Source organism: Nomascus leucogenys, chromosome 9 (genome assembly GCF_006542625.1).
Source record: "Nomascus leucogenys isolate Asia chromosome 9, Asia_NLE_v1, whole genome shotgun sequence".
NCBI classification, from domain to species: Eukaryota; Metazoa; Chordata; class Mammalia; order Primates; family Hylobatidae; genus Nomascus; species Nomascus leucogenys.
The window spans coordinates 16,629,741-16,645,554 of record NC_044389.1 but is presented as its reverse complement, the minus strand read 5'-3'; positions in this window follow the sequence as shown (position 1 = coordinate 16,645,554).

The following is a 15,814-nucleotide window of genomic DNA, read 5'->3' as shown; positions in this document are numbered from 1 at the left end:
ACAAGGTGATTGTTTAAAAAATGCCTCAAAAACTCACTCTTCTTTGCTTAAAACCTCCCAATGTCTTCCCTCTGCTCTTAAAATATATCCAGCCCCTTCACTATAACTCCAAGATACTACATGAAATTTATCTTAACTCCCCTCTTCAACTTTATTCCATACAATTGTTGCTCACTTTGTTACAGCCACACTGGTCTTCTCCTGTTTCTACAATATGCCACACTAGTTACTTCCTTTGATCCTATTCATCTACAGGAATTGAAAACAACTAGACTGATAAAGAAAATGTGGCACATATACACCACAGAATACTATGCAGCCGTAAAAAAGAATGAGTTCATGTCCTTTGCAGGGACATGGATGAAGCTGGAAACCATCATTCTCAGCAAACTAACACAAGAACAGAAAACCAAACACCACATGTTCTCACCTATAAGTGGGAGTTGAACAATGAGAACACGTGGACACAGGGAAGGGGAACATCACACACCGGGGCCTGTCAGGGGGTTCGGGGCAAGGGGAGGGACAGCATTAAGACAAATTCCTAATGCATGCGGGGCTTAAAACCTAGATGACGGCTTGGTAGGTGCAGCAAATCAGCATGGCACATGTATACCTATATAACAAACCTGCACGTTCTGCACATGTATCCCAGAACTCAAAGTAAAATAAAAAAAGAAAAGAAAACAACCAGACCATGAGACTACACATTCCACGTGCAGCCACCACAGTTTCATCCTTTCTTGTCGAATAGTTCTCGGCACATAGTTCTCAAGCATCACTCACTAATGTCACTAGTGCATGCATTATCATAAAATCTAATGTCCTCTTGTCTTTTTTGTCCTTGCTAAAGCAATGGACATTCTTGCATACATTCTTCTTTCAGAAATTATTTCCATGAGTTTTGGGGAACTTGGTGGCAATGGGTATAAGAAGAAACTTACCATGTTAAGAATTATGCTGCCAGGGCTGCTGAGTTCTATTTCCAGCTCTGTCACTTATTAAATATATGATCTTGAGAAAGGTACTTAAACTCTCTAAGACTCAATTCTCTCACCTACAAATTCAAGTAACTACTTGGTGGTGTAATGTACATAAGGTGCCTAGCACAATGCCTGGCATAGAATGAACAGTAAATAAATAAAACCTATTATTATTACATGGTTCAATAGGCAACTTTAAAAAGAAGTAGTATTGTGTATACTCACAAGAAATCCTGAAATCATTAGTATTTGGTATGAGAGGAATGAAAATAAACCCTTCTAAGACCATCAAAACCCATTTATTCAACCATTTTGCTTTATTGTCTTTCTGCATTTGAACTCTGGGTTGAGCACAACTTGCTCTCAAAATAATGATTTAAACTAGTGAAGGCCAAAAAGCCAAATTTTCCCCAGGCTATAATTGTGATAAATTTAAGATGTGTTCTAAGAGAGTGATACATTGACCCAAATTCACTAAAGTACTTCTAATTACGATGTTGTTTATTACTATGACAAGTGTTTTGACCACAGGACTGATGTTAGATTCAAAGAGAGATTTTGTTAACTTGCTGTAAATTTTAAAGCATGTGGGCTGTGTTTTGAACAAAACATGAAGCTCTAATAATAGCAGGATCATTTTTTAAAGCCCCAAGAAATACATGGGTAGACAATCATTTTTATTTAAAAGATATCTTATAATTAGATTAAAATGGTTTTTTTTTCCCATACTGAAAAAAAGACAGGGTTAGCTGTTCAGAGGCTGAGATAAGCATTATACCTACAGGCTTCCAGGAAACCTAAGAGAATAGCACATGGCCTCCAGAAAGCAGATGGCAGAACACTAGCACATACAAAAGATGGTAGGGATTCAAGGAGAAAAAAATAAAATGATGCCAGCACTCAAAAATTACCTCATTAATGGCTTCCTTGGATTATTTACTGCTTGAAATGTGAGGGAAGCATCTACCAGGGTTTTTTCTCCAAATTAAAAAAAAATTACATATGATTTCAATAAATTTGCTTCAGGCTCTTAAAAGATAGGAGGGGAAAGAGATGGATAGCTCATGTTGCTACCCATAAAGACATAAGGCATGTACTAAAAGGCACTGGTATTCAGAGAGGCACATTTCCTAAGATGCTACTTGCTCTCCAGAGTGGCCAAGGTGATGCTGACTGCAGCATATACATTACCGTTGGTCATTAACCCATCTGATCCTCGTAACATGAGCAAGGAGAATTTGGGTTACACATCCTTAAATCTAGACCTGGGCCTTTCATTTAAATTGTATTAAGTGTGGAAAAAAAAACCACCTAATTTAAAATGGTAACATACATCCAGCTTTCACAACTCTTCTATTTTTCCTTTTGTGATTTCTTTCCTCCTCCAAGGTCTTGCTTTCAGTTACAAATAATACAGAAGTGTTTTTCAAGGTAAGATCCAATAATCAATGACATCAGACTCATCATGGGGGAGGGTGGTGACTAATCAGGCATATTCCTTGGCCCCACCCTAGACCTAGTGATCCATTTAAGCTCCCTCTCCAATTTGAGAGCCATTGGGTTTTTTGAAAAACATTTCTTAAAGAATTGAAATCTCTTTTAAAGTCCTTAAGACAGCATGACCTGTGTCTTGTTTATTTTTAATCCCTCAAAATGCTGAGCAAAGTTGCTGGCATAAAAAAGGTAACCAGTAAAGATCTGTTACGTAAAACAAATGAACAGCAGTTGAATTTCAGGCACCAGCATTAATCAGGTAATCCTCGCTGTGTTCCACAAATACTCTCCAGCCAATCTTTCTACTAAGCAGTATTGGGGACATTGGGGAGTACACTGGGAACAGCTACTTTATAGTAGCTTCAGGGTCCCAGTGAGGTAATGACTATGAGGTGGTACTTTCTTTTTTCTTGCAACACAAAATAGCACAGTAACTCCCCTAAGCTGAGGCTACAGAAAGGAAGAGAGCTGTTTACAAGGGGAAATATATTCAATTCTAGATTTGAACAGTTGATTGGAGAGTTCTTATTTGATCTCAGAGGAATTAGTTAAGTACTTAGTTGTACATTTCTGTCAACTGCTGCTTCCTATGGGAGGATTTCTGTATAACAACGTCTTATAATTTTCATCTAAGGAATTTTGTTAGTTACTTTTAGCTTCCAGGCATATGCAGTTTTAAACATCCAGGATAGTATGACCTAATGGGAAATTGTTTCAATCTGTGACTGATCCACCAATATAAATGCCAGTGTAAACCCAATGGCCAATCTTATAAGTGTGTAGCACCTTATAGAGTTTTCAAGCATGCTCATAAATAGATAGGATAAGTACCATTGTAAGGTAGAGTCACTAAAGAGTAGTCAGTGCAGGGACACAACTGATCCCTTTGTCTTTTCCCTCTGTTATCCATTTAATTCCCCCTTTTCTCTAGCTATCCCCTCAGTAACTCTCAGAGATTTACTTGGTGGTGTAACCCAAATTCTCCTTGCTCATGTTACCAGGACCAGATCAATAGTCCTACTTGGGGAATGTGTTGTTTCCTGTGCCAAAAGAGGCCTACCAGGTGCTATGTTTCCCCTTTTTTGTGGCAGGCAATGCAAGGTATAACAATTTGTGTTTTACATTAGAAGGATGTAATGGCACACTCTGACTACTGAAGCCCTAAAAACTTACTATTGTGATGAGTCCCAGGATATTCATGAGGTTTGTTTTCTACTCTCTGGAGCATGTGTAACTTCCAAGGCCTCCAGCATACCAGCCACCTCTTACTCATCTTGCTAGATCAACATGATGTCATTGATTTCATAGATCAATATGGCATTCCGTGAGATGTCCAGGTCATCCTAATCTATTCAGACTATATCAGGACAGAAAATAAGAGAAAAACTGTGAACATATATTGCTGCCTATTCCATGTGGATGCAAACTATTTCTGGTCCTCTTTCCTAACTAAGATAGGAAAAAAGCACATTTGTCCAATCACTGCGTGCTTATGACATATCTGAAGCCATATTAATCTACTCTAGCCAAGATATTACCTTTGGTATGGCAAACACCTACCAACATATCTACCCACTTACCAGAATCTGTAATCACAGGCATTTTCCCTGATCATTATGAAAGATAATGGTAATCTTTGATAATCATTTCTGTGTTTCACTAGACCCCTCCGTCTCAAAAAAAAAAAAGAACATAATTTCAGTAATTCCTCTTTTTTTCTCCTACATCAAATTTCTTTCTCTTCATTATTATTGCCATTAACACGTATAAGATAGACATATGCCCTTATTTCTTTATTACAATTAAACCTCTTGACCTGACTTTCTTTTTTAGCTACAAAGTCATTTCACTTTTCCCTTTTGCAACAAAACTCACAGATTTGCTAAACTCCATTTCTCTCCCACAGTTCTCTTTTAAACACATTCCAAACAGACTTTTACGACCACCAATCTACCAAAGCTTCTCTTTTCAACTTGACCAATATCCAAATGAGATCCAATGGTCATATTTTAGTACTTATCTTAATTTACCTAATGAAACATCTAATGCATATGATCACTCTTTCTTAATAAATTTTATTCATCAGTCTGTTTTTGTGTTCTTTCTTGGTATCTATTGCTAGTTCTCTTTCTCCTCCATGGTCTTTGGCCTTTTTCTTTTCTGCTTACACACTTTTTCTCTGTCATTCAGTATAACCATCTCACGGCTTAAGTACTGTCTATGTGCTGACAGTCTCACAATTTATGTCTCCAGACCAGCCCTCTCCCTTAAACTCCAGATTTGCCTATCTTCCTTTCTACTAAATACACCCACAGGAATGTCTAATATTCATCTAAAAATCAATAAGTCTAAAATTAACTTCTGATCTCACCTGCAGCTTCCCACATCTCAATAAATAGCAACTCCTTCATTTGGGACAAAGGCTTGGTATCCTCTTGACTCCTTTCTTTTACTTGTAACCTACATCCTTTCTGTCAGGAAATCCTGATGATTTTGCCTTCAAAATATATCCAGAATCCAACCATCCCTTCTACCATCTTCCTGGTTTGATCCATCATCATCTCTCAAACGGATTCCTCAAATAGACTTCTCACTGGTTTTGCTGCCTAACTCTTACTTCCTTCAGTCCATTTCTTTTTTATGAGATAAGGCCTCATTCTGTTGCCCAGGGTGGAGTGCAGTGGTGTGATAATGGCTCACTTTAGTCCATTCTTAATACATCAGCCACATAGATTGTAACATTTATCTGCTCCAAACCTTGCTAAGCTCTTCAGTCTCCAAAAGATAAATGCAAAATTCCTCAAGAGTTCATAGAACCTTAGATGACGTGGTCCCCGTTACTTCTCTAGCTCACTTCCTTTCTCACCTACTCTTCACCAAATCTCCCAGCTATTCTGGAGTATTTTAGGGAGGATCCCATCACAGGATATATATATTAATAAGATATATATGTATATAAATACCTGTGTATATATATACACATATATAATGTGTATGTATATATTTATATATGCATGTATGTATTATATATTATATGTGCATATTATATATGTGTATATAATATATGTGTGTATATTATATATTATATGGGTATATATACATATATACACATGTATATGTATATATATGTGTGTGTGTGTGTGTGTGTATATATATATATATATATATAGGGTCTATTGACTATGACTGGAATATTCTTCCTTCAACTCCTGCAGGTATTTGCTCATATGTCCTTTCTCAATTGGGTCTATTCTAACCACCCTGTTTAAATTGAAACTGCCTTTACTCATGACCCCTGAAATCCTATTCTGCTTTAGCTTTTCATTTTCCCTTAGCACTTAACATTGTTTTACATGTGATGTAAATGATTTATATATTATATATGTTCTTTCTTCTGGTTAGAATGTAAGCTTCATTTCCTCAGTGATACCCAAACTCTTAGGATAATATTGGCATAAGAGGGCCTCAAAAATTATTTGATGAATGAATAAATGGGCTTTATTAACATTACAAAACAAGACCTGAATAAATAGGTATATCATATCATAAAAGGATAGACTATCTTAACAATATCAATTCTCCTCAAATTTACAAAAATTCAATCCCAAATAATTGATCTTAAATTATAAAATTCAAAACTAAATCCAGACTATCCCAAACAATTATCAACAAGAAGAATAAGATTGATAGTGGTATTGCTACTGGTCTAGATAAATAGATCAATGGAATCAAATAAAGAAGATATACTATGTAGCAACTTCGAAGATTATAACGATGGCCTTGCAGATCACTAGTAAAAGAAATGAAAATGAGAAATTCATATCATATGAAAAGTATAATTATATTCCCATTTCACAAAATTAATTCTAAGTTGCTTAAAGAACTAAATATGAAAATAAAACCTTAAAGCATTTAGAATAAACATAGGAGAGTACTTTTATGATGTGGTGTAGAAAAACATTTCTTAACCAAGACTTAAAAGAGACAAATCATAAAAGCAAAGACTAATAAACGTGACTCCATTATGACAAAACACATATAAACAAACTCTTAGCCACTTAGAGACAATATTGGCAAAATATTTAATGGCTGAAAGATTAGTATTTATAATATATGCATTTTAAAAGCTTACAAATCTCTAAGAAAAAGAGAAACTTCACAAACAAAAACAAAAGCATGGATATCACAGAATAAATGACCCACATAAATGTGGAAAGATTAAAACTACAATAATATAATATTTAAAGCCACCCAAAAATAAATATTAATAATTCTGGCAATATTAGAAGATGACACTAGTATAAATTGGTACTATTTTAGAGAATAATCTGAAATATCTAATAAGAGTAAAAAATACATACCTTAAGACTCTGCAATACCTTTAGGCAAATCCTCTTGAAAAAATATTACTTCTATGCTCAAGGAAATATACAAAGCTGTCCCCTATGAAATTTCTACAAATGGCAGTTAATGTCAAGACAGGAATTTGTAGTCGAAGACGACAAATTTATAATTTGATATATTTAAGCTGAGTCATTTGAAACATGATGAAAAATGTGGTTGATGGTTGGAGTAGATTGTTTGAAATAAAGGGAACCAAGGAACTGTAAAATCAGGATGTTAGAAGCATCCTTAGTGAAACTACAGGCAAAAGATGAAGTGGAGATAAAGGCTACAACCTAATTATTAGAATTCTTGAGAAATACAGAGAGTTTCTCTCTGGAAAGAAAAACATTAAAGAGGATCATAAAAAGGGGAGACTTGCACTTCAAAAGAGAAATCTGATTTAGTTTGCAAAACAATAATGGAAATTGCCTTGTGAGTCAGGAGAAGAGAGAAAAGAATATCAATAGACAGATCTCAAAGAAGCATGAGATGACAAAGAATAAGTCTAATTAAATTAATGCAGAAAGAATAGCAATTTGCATGTCACTTATACGCAATTCTCCATTTATTCCATGTTTATTTTCAGTTGTAAAGATAAAGATTTTATGATGTTACAAAACATCCAGAATTGCATTTCTAATCTTTTCCAATTGTTTGATTAGAAACCTTGACGTGATCAAGAGTAATTACCAAAGCAAACACCAGGCTTAGCAGTCAGGCAGATGTACAGCCTCTTCCTCTATTGCATATGCTATTCTGAATAGGAAGGTGATATAGCTTGGATATATGTCGTCTTTAAATCTCACATTGAAATGTAATACTCAGTGTTGGAGGTGTGGCCTGATGGCAGGTGATTATTGGATCATGGAGGTGGATTTCTCATGGTTTAGTTCCATCCCTTTAGTGCTGTCCTGATACTGAATGAGCTCATGAGATCTGGTTGAGTAAAAGTGTGACACATTACCTCCCACTCTTTCCCTCTTGCTCCTGACTTGGTCGTGTAACATGCCTGTTTCCACTTTGCTTTCTGCCATGAGTGAAAGCTCCCTGAGGCCTTTACAGAAGCTGAGTAGATGCTGGTGCCATGCTTCCCGTATAGCCTGCGGAATCATGAGCCTACTAAACCTCTTTTCTTTATAAATTACCCAGCCTCAAGTATTTCTTTATACCAACACAAGAATGGACTAACACAGAAGGCATAGCTTTGTTGATCACTTTTGGTTGAATTTGAAGATGCTGTAAACTGAAGCCCATGTAAAGAAGAAATAACCCTTTATCACTTTTTATTGCGTCTATTTGATTCTTCTCTCTTTTCTTCTTTATTCGTCTTGCTAGCGGTCTATCAATTTTGTTGGTCTTTTCAAAAAACCAGCTCCTGGATTCATTAATTTTTTGAAGGGTTTTTTGTGTCTCTATTTCCTTCAGTTCTGCTCTGATCTTATTTATTTCTTGCCTTCTGGTAGCTTTTGAATGTGTTTGCTCTTGCTTCTCTAGTTCTTTCAATTGTGATGTTAGGATGTCAATTTTAGATCTTTCCTGCTTTCTCTTGTGGGCATTTAGTGCTATAAATTTCCCTCTACACACTGCTTTGAATGTGTCCCAGAGATTCTGGTATGTTGTGTCTTTGTTCTCATTGGTTTCAAAGAACATCTTTATTTCTGCCTTCATTTTGTTATGTACCCAACAGTCATTCAGGAGCAGGGTGTTCAGTTTCCATGTAGTTGAGTGGTTTTGAATGAGTTTCTTAATCCTGAGTTCTAGTTTGATTGCACTGTGATCTGAGAGACAGTTTGTTATAATTTCTGTTCTTTTACATTTGCTGAGGAGTGCTTTACTTCCATCTATGTGGTCAATTTTGGAATAGGTGTGGTGTGGTGCTGAAAAGAATGTATCTTCTATTGATTTGGGTGGAGAGTTCTGTAGATGTCTACTAGGTCCACTTGGTGCAGAGCTAGTTCAATTCCTGGATATACTTGTTAACTTTCTGTCTCGTTGATCTGTCTAATGTTGACAGTGGGGTGTTAAAGTCTCCTATTATTATTGTGCGGGAGTCTAAGTCTCTTTGTAGGTCTCTAAGGACTTTCTTTATGAATCTGGGTGCTCCTGTATTGGGTGCATATAAATTTAGGATAGTTAGCTCTTCTTGTTGAATTGATCCTTTAACATTATGGAATGGCCTTCTTTGTCTCTTTTGATCTTTGTTGGTTTAAAGTCTGTGTTGTCAGAGACTAGGATTGCAACCCCTGCCTTTTTTTGTTTTCCATTTGCTTGGTAGATCTTCCTCCATCCCTTTATTTTGAGCCTATGTGTGTCTCTGCACGTGAGATGGGTTTCCTGAATACAGCACACTGATGGGTCTTGACTCTTCATCCAATTTGCCAGTCTGTGTCTTTTAATTGGAGCATTCAGCTCATTTACATTCAAGGTTAATATTGTTATGTATGAATTTGATCCTGTCTTTATGATGTTAGCTGTTTATTTTGCTCATTAGTTGATGCAGTTTCTTCCTAGCCTCAATGGATCCCACAGAAATACAAACTACCATCAGAGAATACTATAAACACCTCTACACAAATAAACTAGAAAATATAGAAGAAATGGATAAATTCCTCGACACATACACCCTCCCAAGATTAAACCAGGAAGAAGTTGAATCTCTGAATAGACCAATAACAGGCTCTGAAATTGAGGCAATAATTAATAGCTTACCAACCAAAAAAAGTCCAGGACCAGATGGATTCACAGCTGAACTCTACCAGAGGTGCAAGGAGGAGCTGATACCATTCATTCTGAAACTATTCCAATAAATAGAAAAAACAGGCAATCCTCCCTAACTCATTTATGAGGCCAGCATCATCCTGATACCAAAGCCTGGCAGAGACACAACAAAAAAAAAAAGAATTTTGGACCAATATCCCTGATGAACATCGATGCAAAAATCATCTATAAAATACTGGCAAACCGAATCCGGCAGCACATCAAAAAGCTTATCCACCATGATCAAGTGGGCTTCAACCCTGGGATGCAAGGCTGGTTCAACATATGCAAATCAATAAACATAATCCAGCATATAAACAGAACCAATGACAAAAACCACACGATTATCTCAATAGATGCAGAAAAGGCCTTTGACAAAATTCAATAACTCTTCATGCTAAAAACTCTCAGTAAATTAGGTATTGATGGGAGGAACCTCAAAATAATAAGATCTATGACAAACCCACAGTCAATATCATACTGAATGGGCAAAAACTGGAAGCATTCCCTTTGAAAACTGGCACAAGACAGGGATGCCCTCTCTCACCACTCCTATTCAACATAGGGTTGGAAGTTCTGGCCAGGGCAATCAGGCAGGAGAAGGAAATAAAGGGTATTCAATTAGGAAAAGAGGAAGTCAAATTGTCCCTGTTTGCAGATGACATGATTGTATATCTAGAAAAACCCCATCGTCTCAGCCCAAAATCTTCTTAAGCTGATAAGGCAACTTCAGCAAAGTCTCAGGATACAAAATCAATGTACAATAATCACAAGCGTTCTTATACACTAATAACAGACAAATGGAGAGGTAAATCATGAGTGAACTCCCATTCACAGTTGCTTCAAAGAGAATAAAATACCTAGGAATCCAACTTACAAGGGACATGAAGGACCTCTTCAAGGAGAATTACAAACCGCTGCTCAATGAAATAAAAGAGGATACAAACAAATAGAAGAACATTTCATGCTCATGGGTAGGAAGAATCAATATCATGAAAATGGCCATACTGCCCAAGGTAATTTATAGATTCAATGCCATCCCCATCAAGCTACCAATGACTTTCTTCACAGAATTGGCAAAAACAACTTTGAAGTTCATATGGAACCAAAAAAGAGCCCACATTGCCAAGTCAATCCTAAGCCAAAAGAACAAAGCTGGAGGCATCACGCTACCTGACTTCAAACTATACTACAAGGCTACAGTAACCAAAACAGCATGGTACTGCTACCAAAACAGAGATATAGACCAATGGAACAGAACAGATTCCTCAGAAATAATGCTGCATGTCTACAACCATCTGATCTTTGACAAACCTGACAAAAACAAGAAATGGGGAAACATGATTCCCCATTTAATAAATGGTGCTGGAAAAACTGGCTAGCCATATGTAGAAAGCTGAAACTGGATCCCTTCCTTACACCTTATATAAAAATTAATTCAAGATGGATTAAAGACTTAAATGTTAAACCTAAAACCATAAAAACCCTAGAAGAAAACCTAGGCAATACCATTCAGGACATAGGCATGGGCAAGGACTTCATGTCTAAAACACCAAAAACAATAGCAACAAAAGCCAAAATTGACAAATGGGATCTAATTAAACTAAAGAGCTTCTGCACAGCAAAAGAAACTACCCTCAGAGTGAACAGGCAACCTACAAAATGGGAGAAAATTTTCACAACCTACTCATCTGACAAAGGGCTAATATCCAGAATCTACAATGAACTCAAACAAATTTACAAGAAAAAAACAAACAACCCCATCAAAAAGTGGGCGAAGGATATGAACAGACACTTCCCAAAAGAAGACATTTATGCAGCCAAAAGACACATGAAAAAATGCTCATCATCACTGGCCATCAGAGAAATGCAAATCAAAACCATAATGAGATACCATCTCACACCAGTTAGAATGGCCATCATTAAAAAGTCAGGAAACAACAGCTGCTGGAGAGGATGTGGAGAAATAGGAACACTTTTACACTGTTGGTGGGAATGTAAACTAGTTCGACCATTGTGGAAATCAGTGTGGCGATTCCTCAGGGATCTAGAACTAGAAATGCCATTTGCCCAGCCATCCCTTTACTGGGTATATACCCAAAGGATTATAAAACATGCTGCTATAAAGACACATGCACACGTTTGTTTATTGTGGCACTATTCACAATAGCAAAGACTTGGAACCAACCCAAATGTCCAACAATGATAGACTGGGTTAAGAAAATGTGGCACATATACACCATGGAATACCATGCAGCCATAAAAAAATGATGAGTTCATGTCCTTTGTAGGGACAATGATGAAGCTGGAAACCATCATTCTCAGCAAACTATCGCAAGGACAAAAAACCAAACACTGCCTGTTCTCACTCATAGGTGGGAACTGAATGATGAGAACACATGGACACAGGAAGGGGAACATCACAGTCCGGGGACTGTTGTGGGGTGGGGGGAGGGGGAGGGATAGCATTAGGAGATATGTCTAATGTTAAATGACGAGTTAATGGGTGCAGCACACCAACATGGCACATGTATACATATATAACTAACCTGCACGTTGTGCACATGTACCCTAAAACTTAAAATAAAAAAAAAAGAAAAGAAGAAATAACCAAAATTTATTTTTTCTCTTTCATTTTTAATTTGCTATCCTTATTGGATATCAGACTTATGATAAGTATTTTAAATATCAATTTAGTCTGGAATCCTGGAAAGGAAGGAAGGAAGGAAGGAAGGAAGGAAGGAAGGAAGGAAGGAAGGAAGGAGAAGAAAAGAAGGGGAAAAAGAAATATGGGGTTAAGTAAGTCTATTAAATTGGGTTATAGACTATATTACCAGCTGAAAGGGCTTCAATCTTTTAAATGAAGCCATGATAAAACAGTAAAGTTAATTACCAAAGGGCGACATTAAGAACGGGAAAAAGACCCATTGAGTAGACAGGCAAGGGAGGGCTGATTTGTAAGAACCTCTTATGGCATTCTACTCTCCAACCAGGACCCTCGTCATCTAAACCATTGCATACTACAAAAGAACTTCTCCTGTTTTTTCCTCACCCACTATTCCTAATCTTGAATCTTATTTAATGAACAAATACTGGTTAAATATAGACTTAACATTAAAATGTATTTACTCAAATATATTGATCTTATTAAAAATCATATTAAAACTTTTTTTTTTTTTTTTTGAGACGGATTCTCGCTCTGTCACCTAGGCTGGAGTGCAGTGGTGCGATCTCGGCTCACTGCAAGCTCCGCCTCCCGGGTTCACGCCATTCTCCTGCCTCAGCCTCTCCGAGTAGCTGGGACTACAGGTGCCTGCCACCACGCCCGGCTAATGTTTTGTATTTTTAGTAGAGACAGGGTTTCACCGTGGTCTCGATCTCCTGACCTCGTGATCCGCCCGCCTCGGCCTCCCAAAGTGCTGGGATTACAAGCGTGAGCCACCGCGCCCGGCCTAAAACTTCTTGAGATATTCTCAATAGTTGGTTTGATTTAATTTTTGAAAAGTTCCAAAGAACTATTTTTGAGCTCCAGTGTTTAATAGTCAAAAATTGGGGCATAGACGCATCACCACCTTACGTGGGATCTGCCTCTCTGCGCCATACACATGTGTGAACTCAGAGCAAGCCACATCCCCTCCTCTGGCCACAGTTAATTCATATGATGGTCAACTCATTCAAGCAGTCAGAATCCCTTTACCAAGAATTTGGAATTGGGACTAAGAGAGCAATTCAATTCCTTTCCAGAAAGGAATTTAGCAGTGTCTTGTTTGAGAACCTGGGAAGCAGAGTGAGTCAATGTATGAAGAGAAAGAACAAAGCATATGTGAAGGGAGGAATAGGAAGACTCAGAGAAAAATAGAGAGTCAAGATGAGGAGATGAGCTTGACAAAGTATCCTTGGTTTCAAGGGCTTGGATGCATTTCAACTGTAGAGTTTCACGAAATCATTCAGTCTTTTTATAGTAAGTTATTTCTCTTTAAGCTGGTTTAAATGGGTTTTCCGCTATTTGAAAACAAGAGTCCTAGCTACTATAACCACTTTCTAATCATTACTGATCCTGGAATTACTAATCCCTATGCCTACTTACGTTTTTCAAATTATAAACCCCTTCAGAATAAAATCTAGTTTATAATCATGTTAGTGACCCTGCTTCATCAACCTTCTCTCTGGGCTTCACCTCAAAGTATTACTCTGCAATACAGTGATTGAACTGCTAAGAAAAGTCTATTGACTAGATGGATTTATTGAGTGATAGAGGCTTCAGTTGTCTAGACTTGTAAGTGTGTGATGTTATCTCTTCTGCTTTTGCCCCACCCTTTTTATTTCGACCGTTTAAGATGAATTTTTAAATACCAGGGCCATGACTGATAGAACAGCTACTGCTCTCAGGTGTAAAAAGAACATGATGGTACAAATGACAAGTTACCTTCTACAGTAATCTAAGCCTATGTCTACTGAACCAGTTTTCCACAAATGAAATACATTTTGTTGTACGCTCCAGTTCTTGATTATTTGGGAAAAAATAGCACAGAACCCTGAGGCCAGATGCCTTGAGTTATGTCCTAAATATGCCTGTAAAAGGTTTTGTTTGTTTTTAATGGTATGAAACACACTGATTAACATATTAGTTATCGCCTTTCTTATATATAAAAGAAGTTGAATTACTACATGATCTCTAAGATGCCTTCCAAGTTTTAACATTCTTTGGCTAAATTCTTTATAGAAGGATTGACATTATAAACTATCAACAGCCATTATAACACTTTTGTTGAATTTCAACAGATGGGACAACCACAGCAAGGAACCAATTGCTGTTAATGGCAACTAAATAGGACATATGTATATATATGAAGAGTTATTTCCTCTCCACAGACAGACTGCTTTTTCTTGACTTTTTAAATATGCTTCACCCAGCATGTAACTGTATTCTTAATATGTCCTTCTACAGAATTTTTCTTTTGAATTTTTTTTCAAGAATAGATTTTAATCCTTATAACTGAAGTAGGTATAGTTTAAAAAATTTATAAGTTATTTTGTATGTCAAATCATACTTTTCTCAAGTGACCATGATCAATCTTAAAAGAAATTTCATTAACATTTTATTTATTTATATTTTTACTTTTTTAGGGACAGGATCTTGCTCTGTCACCCAAGCTGAATATTTTTAATGTCTCTAAGAAACAGGAATAAAACAAGTTGCATCCAAAACTTTCATAAACTTACTGTATTGAGAAAGTTTCCAAGCCCTGACACAGGGAGAGGAACCCAGATGGAGCGCAGTGGTCTCCTTACATTGAGGAGACAGAGTTGAAAGTACAGGAGACTAAGGCAACAGGACTTTTAGGGCAGAATACTGGAGGGGAGAGAATCACACAAAAATAGAATCCTGGATATTTGCAGAGCTCTCTCCTCTTGAAGTCTCCAGCTGATTATTCATCTGAACATACATGTGAAATAACTACTTGAGGTCAGGTAAACAACCACCTGAAAGAATTAGGGAGAACAGTTCCCATGGATCATGTAGCACTAATAATAGTTGGTATTCTCATCAGCCAGAGTGGTAAAAACCTTGCAGTACATACAGAGTTAAGTAGAGTACCCAGAGAATATTACCTCAATTATGGAAGAAAATATAATTTTAATATAGTCATATCTAGCATCCAATAAGGCTATATTCACAACGTTTAGCATTTAAACAAACATTATTAGGCATTCAAAGAAGCAGAAAAAAATAATTCATAATGAGGAGAAATAATAATGAATCAAAACTGACCACGGTATGACACAGATGACAGAATTAATAATACGAGGACTTTATATGGATATTCTTATGTTCAAGGTGGAAGAAATAAAAAGCACATTCAGAAAGAACATAGGTTTTTTAGACAGAGGATTAATGCATTTATTACACAAATTACTAACTCATTTCTCATCTACGAATCTAGGTTGATAAGCTCTTGGAATAAGAAAGCCCAGCCTGGCAGCCATGGACCTTTGTTGTGGTCAGAATGATCTGCAAAGATAATAAGGAGAGTTCCCTTCACCCAACTTCTCTACACTAGCCTCTTACATAATTACGGTACATTATTAATAGCAAGAAATTAACATCAATACAATGTTATTAACTAAAGACTTTATTTAGATTTCAGCACTTTTTTCCCTAATGTTCTTTTTTTAAGCCATAATCGATCTTC